The following is a 12,687-nucleotide window of genomic DNA, read 5'->3' as shown; positions in this document are numbered from 1 at the left end:
CACCAATGGTGTGAGGACATCTACTTTTTTCATGGGAAATGGAAGAGGAGAGGGAATATCTGTTCAACAATAACATCCAATGAGAAATCATTTTCCATTTCTCGGTTTGTATCATAAGTCATGAGTTCCCCGTTTTCAGGGAAAAGTGAGCAACTGACCGTATCTGAGCCGAGGGGTGCTATTATGCTACTCATTTAAAAAACATTTAAAAAAAAACTCCACCACGATTGTCTGGACAAGATGGGATGGTATTTGGAACAACAGACAGAGCACTAAGCTAGGAGTCAAGGGACCTCTGTCCTATTTCAGTTTTACTATTAGCTAATTATGACTTTCGGCAAATCACTTCATAACTCTGGGCCTCGGTTTCTTCACTATTAAAGTAAGAGATCTTGACAAGGTGATGTTTAAAGCGCCTTTGAGCCCTAAAATCCTAATCTCTAGTGTCTTACCTTTTAGGGTAGATATCTGGCACTATTTGAGGTATAGAGCGACAGTCAACTAATACTTGTTTACTAGAGAACAGCTCAATGTAAAGGAGGCAGATGTAAAAGGGAGACCGCTCTGCTGGAGAAATGCATATGTTACCAGCTGTCACCACACCTACCCCAGCATCAGTTGGGAGAATCACAGTCTCATTAACTGTCATATAAGTAAAGCCCGGGCCTCTCAAGATAGAGTTGCCCGTGCAGAAAGTAGCTCACAGTGTATCAGTCCAGAGCATCTGCCTTGGAGGCGTCTAACTCGGGACTCATTACTTGAAACTTCCTTTTCTCTTTCCATGGAATCATAACATGTAGATCAGAAGTTACAGAGACGTCTCAAGTGAGCTCAGTTTCAGAGTTCACTGAAGGACAGCCGTGAACTGGAGGACAGCACCCAAAGAAGGTGTGGTCTGGAAGCACAGTCAATCTAAAATAAAACATCAAGTTGCTGTCTGTTAGCACCTAAATACATCACATATAAACACGTGGATGAATTTTTTGCTGAATCTTGAGGGTATGTGTAGGATGGTCTGGTTTGAAATCTAAGCCATGTAAAGTTTGTGACATTTACTTTGTGTGTGGGGGGCCTTTGGAGGCACCTCAAAGGGAGGGGCAGCTGTCCTGCAGAGCATCTGAAACTGAGCTCACTTGAGACGTCTCTGTAACTTCTGATCTACATGTTGTGATCCCATGGAAAGAGAAAAGGAAGTTTCAAGTAATGAGTCCGGAGCTAGAAGCCTCCAAGGCAGATGCTCTGGATTGATACACTGTGAGCTACTTTCCGCATGGGCAACTCTATTTTGTGAGGCCCAGGTTTTGTTTATATGACAGTTAATGAGACTCTATGATTCTCCCAACTGATGCTGAGGTAGGTGGGGGCAATGGAGGGCATGCCATTGCATGGGAAGCTGGAGAACAAATGTTGTTTGCAAACTTAATAATAAAGCAATCTGCCCCCTCTCTCCTTCTCCAAGATAAAGAAATTAAAGTCCAGGGTTAATGCGTGAAAACATTTTGAAACATTCTTCACAACTACTTTAGAAAGCTGTAGCTCCATTACAACAAGCTGCAAGTCCTTGGGAATCATGCACCCCTGTTTCAAATTTTTCTGTCAAAGAACTCCAACATGACTTGGGGTGTTGAGAGTATGGTCTGAACACCTGTCACCATGCATGCTTTTTTTGCAGGTGTGATTTTAATCTTTACATATTTAAGTAAAATTTGCATTCATCTTTTAAAAGTATTAAAATCCCCCCCCCAAACCACTTTGAATAAAACTGCGGCAACATAAGTGCTCTACTTATCATGACCTTATCATGTCCTAGCCTCACACACAATTTCATTGTGACTTGTAGTTTGACAAATCAGAATTTTTTTTCAGAATTTCAGAATTAACTTTTGATTGGTATATTGAGGTTTATTGTACTTATTCTATAAAAGGATTTTGGGAGGTATAAAATGAGACAACTGATGTAAGCAAAGCACCTGGCACACTGAGGTGTAGCTGCTGTCATCCACACTGTCCCACTTTCTCACCTCCACGTCCACTGCTAGCCCTGCTACCCATCACAGTGTTGGTTTTCAAAGCTGGACAGCAGCTTTGTGCTCTCGAATGTGGTTTGCATTTCTGTATCTAGTGGAAGGTACCAGGATTGTTCCCCGGGAAAGTCTTGGAGATCTTTCGGAGCTTTCAGAGCAAATGAGAGGCTCTGGAATTCCATCTTCTCCCAAAACCAGCTCCTGCCCATAAGAACTCTTTTACCACATCTCCTCCTCTGTGCACCACTCCCTGAAAACCCCTCGGGAAATAACCACCCAGGTGCAAGCTTATGTCTACACGGTGGGAGATTGGGCCTTCTCCCATAAAGGAAGGTGGCTTCATCACCAAAGCCAACAGCAAAGGCAATCTTCATGGTTGAACTATTTTTACTCACACTTCTGACACCAAATGTGTCGCTTCCTCCCTGCCTGCCAACCCCTGCCCCAACATCAACCAATTCTGACACCAACAGGGTAGCCTACAATTCAATTCTCATGTGAACTACCTGGTGTTAGCACCAGACTCCACAGGTTTAAGGGCTCAGTCCCACAAGACTGCCCTCACTTCAGGAGCCAGTCTCAAATGGGGTGCCCAGATGATCCACACTTCTGTCTGACTTGGAAACAAACTTGGGGTTCCCATGACCCCCACTCAGGTTTGATAATTTGCTAGAATGACTCACAGAACTCAGAAAGGCACTTCACCTACTATTATCAGTTTATTATAAAGGATACAACTCAGGAACAGCCAAATGGAAGAGATGCAAAGGGAAAGGTATTGGGGCTGGGATGTGTGGAGGTTCCATGGCCTCTCCAGGTGCACCACCCTCCCAGCACCTCAACGTGTTCACCAACTCAGAACCTCTCTGAGCCCCACAGTTTAGACATTTAATGGAGGTCTCATTACGTAGGCACGATTGATGAAATCATTGACCACTGGTTATTAACACAATCTCCAGTCCCTCTCCCCTCCCTGGAGGTTGGATGTGGGGCTGAAAGCTTAAATCTTCTAATCAAGGCTTGTTCTTTCTGATGACCAGCTCCCACCTGAAGCTATCTAGGGGCCTGAAAGAGTTGCCTCATTAGAACAAAAGAGGCTCTTATCAATCCTATCACTCAGGAAATTCCAAGGATTTTAGGGTGTTGGTGCCAGGAACTGAGGACAAACACCAAATATCTTTCTGTGATACCACAGTGGCCATCATCTGCTTCCAGTGAAACAGAAGGTAATGGTTCCTGATTCCTTTCCTCCATGCTTGTTGAGGGCTCAAGAGCAAGGAGGAATAACACTGACATCCCCCCCTCTCCCTGCCCTATACATTTCCAGACCTGTGATTAATATTTATTTATGAAGCACATTAAGTACAGTATTTCTTCTAGGAGCCTCAATTTTATTCAAAGTAAATAAACATTTATTGGTGTCTATTTTGTGCCAGCAATGTGCTAGGAAGGTGTTAGGAAGGTAGCCAAGAATGAAACATAATTTCTGCCCTCAGAAAGCTCCAAGTTTTGTGGAGGAGACAATTAAGAAAATGCATCATTGCAACAGAGGTAAGTGTGGGAGAAGCACTTCACTTGGCCTTGGCTGAGGGAAACTCCCAGGGAGGGCTTCCTGGAGAAAGGGATGCTCACACTGTGTGACTTACAGGGGAGCAGGAGAGAAAAGGGAGGGGGCTTACTTCTGAGCTCACATAAATGATAGACAATGCCGTGTAGGATCAAGCGATGTCAATGCTGGAAGGAGCCTTGTGCATCTTTTCTAAATCAAGACTGCTTGAGTCTGCTTGTGTGTTGCTCAAGGTCACATGGCAGCAAACTTGACTTCAATTAAAAGATTCAAAGTTTGTACCCTTTGACCAATTTGACCCATTTCTCCCCCTCCCTCCCTCCCTCCACCCCCACCCCTGGTAACCACCAATCTACTCACTGTTTCTATGAGTTCTACATTTTTAGATTCCAATATAAGTGAGATCATAATGTATTCACCTTTCTCTGTTTGACTTATTTCACTTAGCATAACACCCTCAAGTTTCATCCATGTTGTCACAAACAGCAGGATTTCCTTCTTTTTTTAATTTATTTTTGGCTGCACTGGGTGTTCATTGCTGCGCGTGGGCTTTCTCTAGTTGCAGAGAGTGGGGGCTACTCTTCATTGTGGTGTGCGGGCTCCTCATTGCGGTGGCTTCTCTTTGTTGTGGAGCACGGGCTCTAGGTGCACGGGCTTCAGTAGCTGTGACACGCGGGCTCAGTAGCTGTGGTGCACAGGCTTAGTTGCTCCGTGGCATGTGGGATCTTCCTGGACCAGGGATCGAACCAGTGTCCCCTGCATTGGTAGGCAGATTCTTAACCACTGCACCACCAGGTAAGCCCCCAGATTTCCTTCTTTTCTATGGCTGAATAATATTCCGCTATATATATGTATATATGTATATATACCACTTTTCTTTAGCCATTCATCCGACAGACACTTACTGTAATCATTTTGCAATATACATGTATATCAAATCATTACAGTGTACACCTTCAACTTACACAATGTTATATGTTCATGCTATCTCAGTGAAGCTGGAAAAAATTTTAATTTAAAAATAAAAATAAATTTAAAACTTTTTAAAGGTTCGAATGCAAAAATACATCACACTGCCATGAGAAAATAGAAATGAGCTACCTCCTCACCAACATATCCTACCATACTTTTACTCAAAACGTGACTGTGCTTCAAGAGAGATTTTTGTCTTTCTGTCTGTCTGTTTTGGCCATGGGATCATTTTGGTCATCTCTAACTTTCCATTACAAGGGCACCTACAATCTACTGACATTTTATACCTTGCTTTCTGTTAAGTCCTTTTGCATGCTTTTCCTTAGCAAAGACTTGGGAAGAAGAACCACTGGGGCAGGATCTATGACTACTGAGTGTGCTTCCCCTCAGTCTCCACACATAGGATTGCTACCTCAATTCTACTTGATGTCGGGCAGGACACAAACTATAAAGAACCAATTTATTCAACTGATGTCCAGTGAACAAGAACTCCAAATTCTAGGCACCATCCACACCAACAAACAGCACACAGTTTAGCAAGGGATCAGATTATAAACATGATAATAATATATTTATATACAATGTACACTGTGAAATCTAGAGGCTTGTGGTATGGGAGTTCAGAGGAGGATAAAACATTAATGTGTCCCTGGCTAGTCCTGGCTAGACATTAAGCTTCAAGAGAGCAGGGACCTGTATCTATCTTCTTTGCCATTCTATCTTCTGTCCCTGGCACACAGGAGGAACTCAATAAAGATTTCTTAAATGAATGAAGGAATGAATCAGTGAACAAATATGTTTTACAAATGGGGAAAGAGAGGTCCACAAAGGGAAGTGATGTGATTTGACTAACATCCCAGGGCTAGCTGGAGAAAACCATACCCAGGTCTCCAAGCTCCTAATCCAATGCACGGCACAGTGGATTAACTACTAAAGGTTCGGTAAAACTGTCCAAGAATCTTGGGCTCACTGCTTCATAACCAGGGTGGCTAAACTTACAATGACATACATCCTGGCATTGGACATGGCTGACTGTATAATTAGCTTATTTCCTACCCATATGGAGCAACTCAGCTCCTGTGCCTCAGCGGGGAATTCCTCATATGTTGCTAGGGGCGCCTTCTGGGATTACGTCTTCAGAGGTGTGCAGGAGGAGGAGCGGGCTGTGCTGATGAATGAATCAGGGAGACAGGAGGAAAGCTGGCAGAGTCCCTGCAGGCGAGACGCATGGGGGCTGAATCGTGCTCACGGCTGCTCTGTTCCCTCAGCCTCTTCTCCCTCGGACCCCAAGTGGACCCAGTGGGAAAATAGCGCCTGCTTCTCCAGGACTTATTGCTTAGTCATAAATCTCCATCTCAGGGCTGTACAGAGTGTGGGGTGGGAGCGGGAAACTAACCGGGTGGGGCGTGGGGAGAGGGAGGAAGAGAGAACCCGCAGAAGGAACATGGGAGGAGGACAGAAAAGAAGACAAAGATGTCTGGTAAAAGTTGAAGGGCCAGCGAAGCCTCTTTAACTCAGGTTTCATAAGTCGAGAAAAATATTTGATCACCCTTGTGAGTCAAACCTCTGAAAATCAATAGGGCTTGAGAGTTGCCTATATTGATCTGGAAGCCTGAGATGTATTGAAATATTCATGACTGGATGTATGTGTTCAGAGGAGGCACGGGGGGAGGGGGCTGGTGCAGAGAGAGGGAGATGGATAGGTAGATTTCTAAGTAAAAGCCATTCGCATTTTCATTAAAAATAGATTAATTCTATTAGTCCGACTAAAACCTCATACTTAAAAGGAAATGAGCTTGTTTGTCAGACAAATAAGCCACTGGCAAACCCAGAAAAAAAACATTTATTTATTGCTATTTAATAGCAGAAGAGCCAGGGAGAGTTGATAAAATTAGCACGGTATCCCCGGGGGGGATGCAAGGGGCTGCTTTGTTTGCAAAGGCAGTTTGGACACTGCTGCTTTGATCTTCACTTTGAGCATTTGAACAGGCGTGTTAGTATCACTCATTTCACAAGAGAATTGGGATTCAAGTTTCCCCAACAATCTAAAAAGCAGTACATTAGAAGGGGGCTGTCTGCCTGTAGTCTCAGAGTCTCAATACCCTTGATACTAATTTGATGTGATGCATTTCACCAGATGTGTCTACCTGAACGATATCTGATGCCCAGGAGACTGTGGCCCTGCTTGAGAGTATTAGACTTGGATTTTTTCCCCCTTCAAAAATGATTGGATGAAGGCATCCATAATTTAAAATCTGCATATAGATATGACATATGTTACAAATATTTGAGAAAATTCATGCAAGGAATTTAACAACAACAACAACATATGGGATATCAGTTCCAAATAACAAGGCAGAATTAAAAATAATCTGTTACCTGTAGCTACCCTCCTCTTACACTCCAGTGCAACCTATGGAGATGGTGCCAAAACCCGGCTCTTGGGGGGAAAAAAAGCTCAACTCCAACACGACGTCACGCTGTGGAGCAAGCTTTTGGGGACCTGAAGGGAATGTCGGATTCTGACCGGGATCGTCATTCCCACATTTTTCAGGTGTAAGGCTGGTCCAAAGGAAAAATCAGCAGGCATGGAATGGGATGGATGGGCATGTGGGTCTGCCACAATGTGACTTTGGGGAACCTAAGCCATTCTGAGCAGTTCGTGCCCAGTTTAGGGGGGACAGCAAGCTCTATGAGCCCTCTTGGCTTTGATGAAATTCAAACCCAAGCTTGTTAAAAACATCTACAATGTAGCCAGCCCTGGCTTCCCCAGGCAGCTATTTCAGAGACGAAGCAGACTGGACCTTCCAACCTTCCCCCAGCCTCCTCACACTCTCCCTTCTCTGACTCCCATAGTAAGAAAAAGAAAGGGCTGCGGAGCTCCTTCCCTTCTCAGAGCTTCTGGGAGGGCCTTTTCCGAGGGGAGAAATCAGAAGTCTGCCGGCAAGTCAAGGATGGTTATCCTCCTGCTGTTTCTTCCACCGAATGCAGTTACCCATCACCGTGGCATCACCTTCCTCTGGTATTTACAAAATGCTTTATCATCTCCTCCTCCGTACTCCTCCCAGAGCACATTAGCATTTTTATTGTTATTCCCATTTAACAGATGAAGGAAGAGGGTACAGAGACACTTTCCCAGGCTCTCACAGGAAGAGTCAGGATTAAGTTCAGATCCCTAAATCCCTCCTCCACTGCTAAACCAATGTGTTCTTCCCTCTCCACGACCCTGCCCCTCTCCCAAAACACAGAAGAACCAGGAGGGTCCTGCTACCTAGAGGCTCCCGGTGCGGTACCACTGTGGCTTTTAGAAGTAGACAGTTTGCTCCAGGAACACGTTCTCAGAGATGAACTTCCGGGGTGCGATCCCATGTGATCTGTACCCGAGGGGCTGGTGACACCACCTGTAGATTACAACTTCTCTTCTTACCCTCCCCTTGCCTTCCCGTACCGGCTGTAAGGCCATTGGCACCTTCCTCAGAAAGGATGGGGAGGGGCAGACAATGCTGAGTCCAACAACTAGACTTTGCATCTTGCCCATCACTCCACAAGTGAGAGGAGATTGAACGAAACCACCGTGTCTTCTAAACTCTGATGCTAGGCTCCTCACTGTGGTCCCGTTTTCCCTGTCTTCAGTCTGTATTTCTTCCAATCCATCCTCTGTGTTCCCGATGGACACAGCCCTGCTCAACCTAAAATCTTTCACTGATCTCTACTTTTAGGTGGGGGGTTTTAACTGGGTACCAGGGGGCCCAGGACCATCCTTGAAGTTGAATGTAAAATATAAAAATGTGTGTGCATCTGTGTGTGTCACTGTACTTTTTTTCCCCAGAAAAAAAAAATGACCATAAATTCCACTGTAGTTTGCATCTCAGGAAAGGTTAAGAATTATTCATATAAGCACAAAGTTCAAGCTCCTTGTCATGGCATTTAGGGTCCTTCATGACTCTACCTTTCCTTGTCTTGTCTCATATCACATTCTCGTGCCCCTCCTCTTCACTTCCGGGAACAAACCATGAGTCCTCCAGGCTGATGTATGAGCTGCTGCCTCTGCCTGAACGCCCTTCCCATCCTCCAGTTCCTCCTCCAGGGAACAGTTCAGAATGTCTCTCCTGCATCCCCCCTGCAGTCCCAAGGCACCCTTTGCTTCCCACTGTGGCAGCACTTGTCACCCTAGATTGTAATTGCTTGTTTATCTGACTGTCTCCCCACTGAATCACGTGCTCCTAGAAGGTAGGAACCGTATTTTTTTCTTTCTGAATCCCAAGCACGTAACATATGCCCCCAAATAATTGATATTCAGCCTCTATGAGAAAACCCACAATAACATGCTAAGTGATGTCCAAAAACTCCTATCATGTAAAGTGTAGTCCCTCCTTAGTCCAAAGTTAATGAAATGACCATGTGGACTTTGTACATGGGACCAGTCTGAAATTCTAAAGGCATTCCAGGGGTCTGGCTATGCAATCCACGTCCTTTCTGGTGGGCTGTGGTTTGATGATTGTTCTGCAATCTGGCTTAATTACTGATGGAGACGATTCTGGGTCTGCAGACTAGAATTTCTAGGACAGTGGAAAGGATTCCAGGAACTCCCAGTTAAGAGTCTGTATTGTTGTCCAATATATGGGTAGTGTGGGCTGGGAGAATACTGAGGATGTAAGCACCCACCCCCACCCCCAAGATGGGGTTCCATACCGTTTCTAGTGCTGCCTTATCCCCGTGCTTCCATACCATCCGTCTGTGTCATACTCCAGGGTCAGAACTTCAGCTCCATTGGAGACTATGAGTGGGTCAGAGGACATGAGCTAATCACCAATCCCATAAGAGCTAAACTTGCGCATGGTATGGAGTTATTTACTCTGTTTGCAGAAAGCATAAGGGATTAGCGGAAGCAATTTAAGTCTCATTTTCCTAGGTCATATCCCCCTTGAAGAGAACATACAAGGACAGAGGAACAATCCCATTAGTCCCTGATTCTGAGCATCTCCCATGCTCCCTTCCATGATCTCACTGGGGCCTCAAGCTGGTGGGATGCACATTCTTGGTGATTCTAGCCCATAAAGCCAGCCCCTTGCATCAGGTCTCATTCCAAAGACCTTAAGCCTCTGGCTTCTAAGGATTCCTAAAGCAAGGATGATGTAGGTGTGGGGAAATTATTTACCTCCTTTGTTTGCTGTATCAAGAACTTTAGGCACATTAGTTTACTTAATCCCTACAAAACTCTGTGAGTTAATGCCCATTTTGCAGATGATAAAATGGAGGCTCATAAACATTAAAGAATTTGTCCTGCACCAAGGGCCAATGACCAGGATTTGCACGGAGACCAGTGTGATGCCAAAGCCCATGATTTTTCACTAGGAGGGCAGAACAGCATAATGCTAGGCATCCAGGGCTCTGGGGTTAAGCTGTGAGACCCACCACGTATGCAGACTTGGCCATACTTCTGACCTGCCTGGTGACTCCATTTCCTGAGTAAAATGGGGGAAATATTAGTATTTACCTCAAAGTACTATAGGGACGATTACGTTAATACATCTAAAGCCCTTAGAACGCCCTGTCAGGGCCTCATAAATGGGAGCCACTGTGGTGATTGTGACGTATGTCTGATAACTTAGTGACCACATTTTCCAAACAAAGCTTTGGACAAACAGCCTGACAAGTAAAGATGAATTGAGGGGTTGGACAGGGTGACAGGCCAGAATATTAGACTCCATCATGGTCCAGAAAATGATAACCATACCTCCGTTTTTAGGGACCACTGATTGGCATTTTCCCTCCACTTGTGGCCCATACCATATATTCACTTTTTAAGCTACAGAAAAGCATTAGGATAATAACTTGTAGAGGTTTTTTTTTTTTTTCCTACAATAACCTCTAAATCCCTCTCCTCATCAGCATGCTGGTAGACACATCTATTTAATATGTATTCTTTCCCTTTTTTCCTCCCAGTGCTTCTCCCCAACACTCAGACTGATTATTCTGTGTTTTCATTAAGAACATTTTCCATTTGCCAGTCTGCAAAACAATTCTCAATGTGATGGCCTCATTTTCTGCAGAGATAAGTCTTTCCATTTGCAACCAATCACAAGGCTGGATTCACACAAGAATTAACTTGCAACCCTTATTCCTAAAACATAAATGGGAAGGTCAAAAGCCAACCCCAGAGACAGCCCTCCTGCCCACTTTGGCATCTAAATTCCAGGGATTTTTTATAATGTCTTGCTGGTGAATTTTCCCTCTGTTTCTGTGTTATTCCTCTCATGCTCTAATTTGGTAAAAAAAATTTCTAGCAGCTTCATAAATGTCTCTTGAGAATCTTGCAAGGATAACATTAGAGGTCATGCCTGAGAAAGCATGGTGTGATGATTAATTTTATTAGGATGCATTATTTTGATATAGAGAGATCTAACTTACTTAATCGACTTTTATTAAGAACCAACAAAGAGCCACAGACTAGATAGAAGATTAGTTAGGCTAGGTCCATGCCTTTGAGAAGCTCAAATCAGAAGTCTGGGGAGTAAGGAGACATGTTCAATGTCCCCTGGAGAGAGCTGCATGAGAGGTAGAAACTGCAAGCTGTAGGAGACAAAGGAGAGAGCCACTCACTGCACCAGGAAAAGAAGGAAAGCTTCTGTGACGTTGTGATGTAGAATAAGAAATATATATTTGGTCTTCCCCCCCTTTCTGGCTCGCAGCTCCTAACACCCTTGGGATTTCCTAAGCGATAAGAACAATGGAAGCATCTCTTGCTTTAGTCTTTTGTCTTTGGTTCTCGAAATAGCTCCAGAGCCATAAAGGTGAAAGGAGTGTGTCGTTACTGATAACAAATCCACTTCAACCACACCTGAGTTCATGGTGATGAGGTGACTCTTGGAAAGTCACTAAGGATGGGGGCTGCTTGCCAGGGGAGCCAACACTGATTCAAGAGTTGGAACTTTCAGCCCCATCCTTGACCTCTAGGCAGGGAAGAAGCCCTGGAGATTGAGTTCAATCACTAACGGCCAAAGGTTTAATCAATTATGACTATGTAATGAAGTCTCCATAAAAACCCAGAGAGACTGGTTCAGAGAGCTGTCAGGTTGGTGAACCAGAACACATCCATGTGCCAGGAGGGTGAGGTACCCCAAACTCCACGTGGACAAAAACTCCTGTGTTGGGGACCCTTCCAGATCTCACCCTGTGTACCTCTTCATCTGGCTGTCCATTCATATCCTTTAACACTCTTTGTAATAAACTGGTAATCTAGCAAGTAAACTGGATTTCTGAGTTCTGTGCCTCACTGTGGCTAATTAATCAAACCCGAGGAGAGGGTCTGGGAACCTCGGATCTATAGCCAGTCAGTCAGAAGCACAGGTGAAATCCTGGACTTGTGATGACATCTGGAGTGAGGACAGTCTTGGACTTGAGCTCTTCACCTGTGGGATCTGACTCTGTCTCCAGGTAGACAGTATCAGAATTGAGTTAAACGTGTGGGACACCCAGTCAGTGTCTGCTGATTGGAGAATTGCTTGGTGGTGTGGGAAAAAAAAAACAAAACCACATCAGAGCTTCACAGAAGAGGCAACCTTCAACGAGCTGGGCTTGAAACAGGAGCAGGAATTTGCTCTGGTGGATGCAGGAACACTGAGGGAAGTTGAGGAGTGGAGAGGCAAACATAGGAAATGAGAAAGTGTAATGACACCAAGCAGATGATATTACAACCTATATTTAGGTGAACAAGATGGTCACGTTTTCTTGGGAAAGACTGTGGAGGTTTCAGCACTGAGACAGACCCATAAACACTGAAGAATCACCTCTGTAAATGAGGGCAATGGGCAATGGACTAGATTTGTGTTACACAAGGGTTACATATACAGACTCCTTGCAATGGGAAAAGTTTTTCTGCAGACCCACAGTGTTGACAACATATTTTTATTATGTTTTATATGAATATAAAATTAGGTATAACTTCTTATAAATATTAAACAACTATAAAGTCATATTCACCAAGTGAATAGACACAAACTCAAAAGGCAATAAAATTCACTAATTTAAAATAATAAGTAATGTTCTTTGGCCGAAACTAAATTGCTATCTCCAACACAAAGAGAGTGTTGAAGGCTACAACCCACTTACTTTGGAGTTTGA

Source organism: Eschrichtius robustus, chromosome 10 (genome assembly GCF_028021215.1).
Source record: "Eschrichtius robustus isolate mEscRob2 chromosome 10, mEscRob2.pri, whole genome shotgun sequence".
NCBI lineage: Eukaryota > Metazoa > Chordata > Mammalia > Artiodactyla > Eschrichtiidae > Eschrichtius > Eschrichtius robustus.
Note: the sequence above shows the minus strand (reverse complement) of the source record.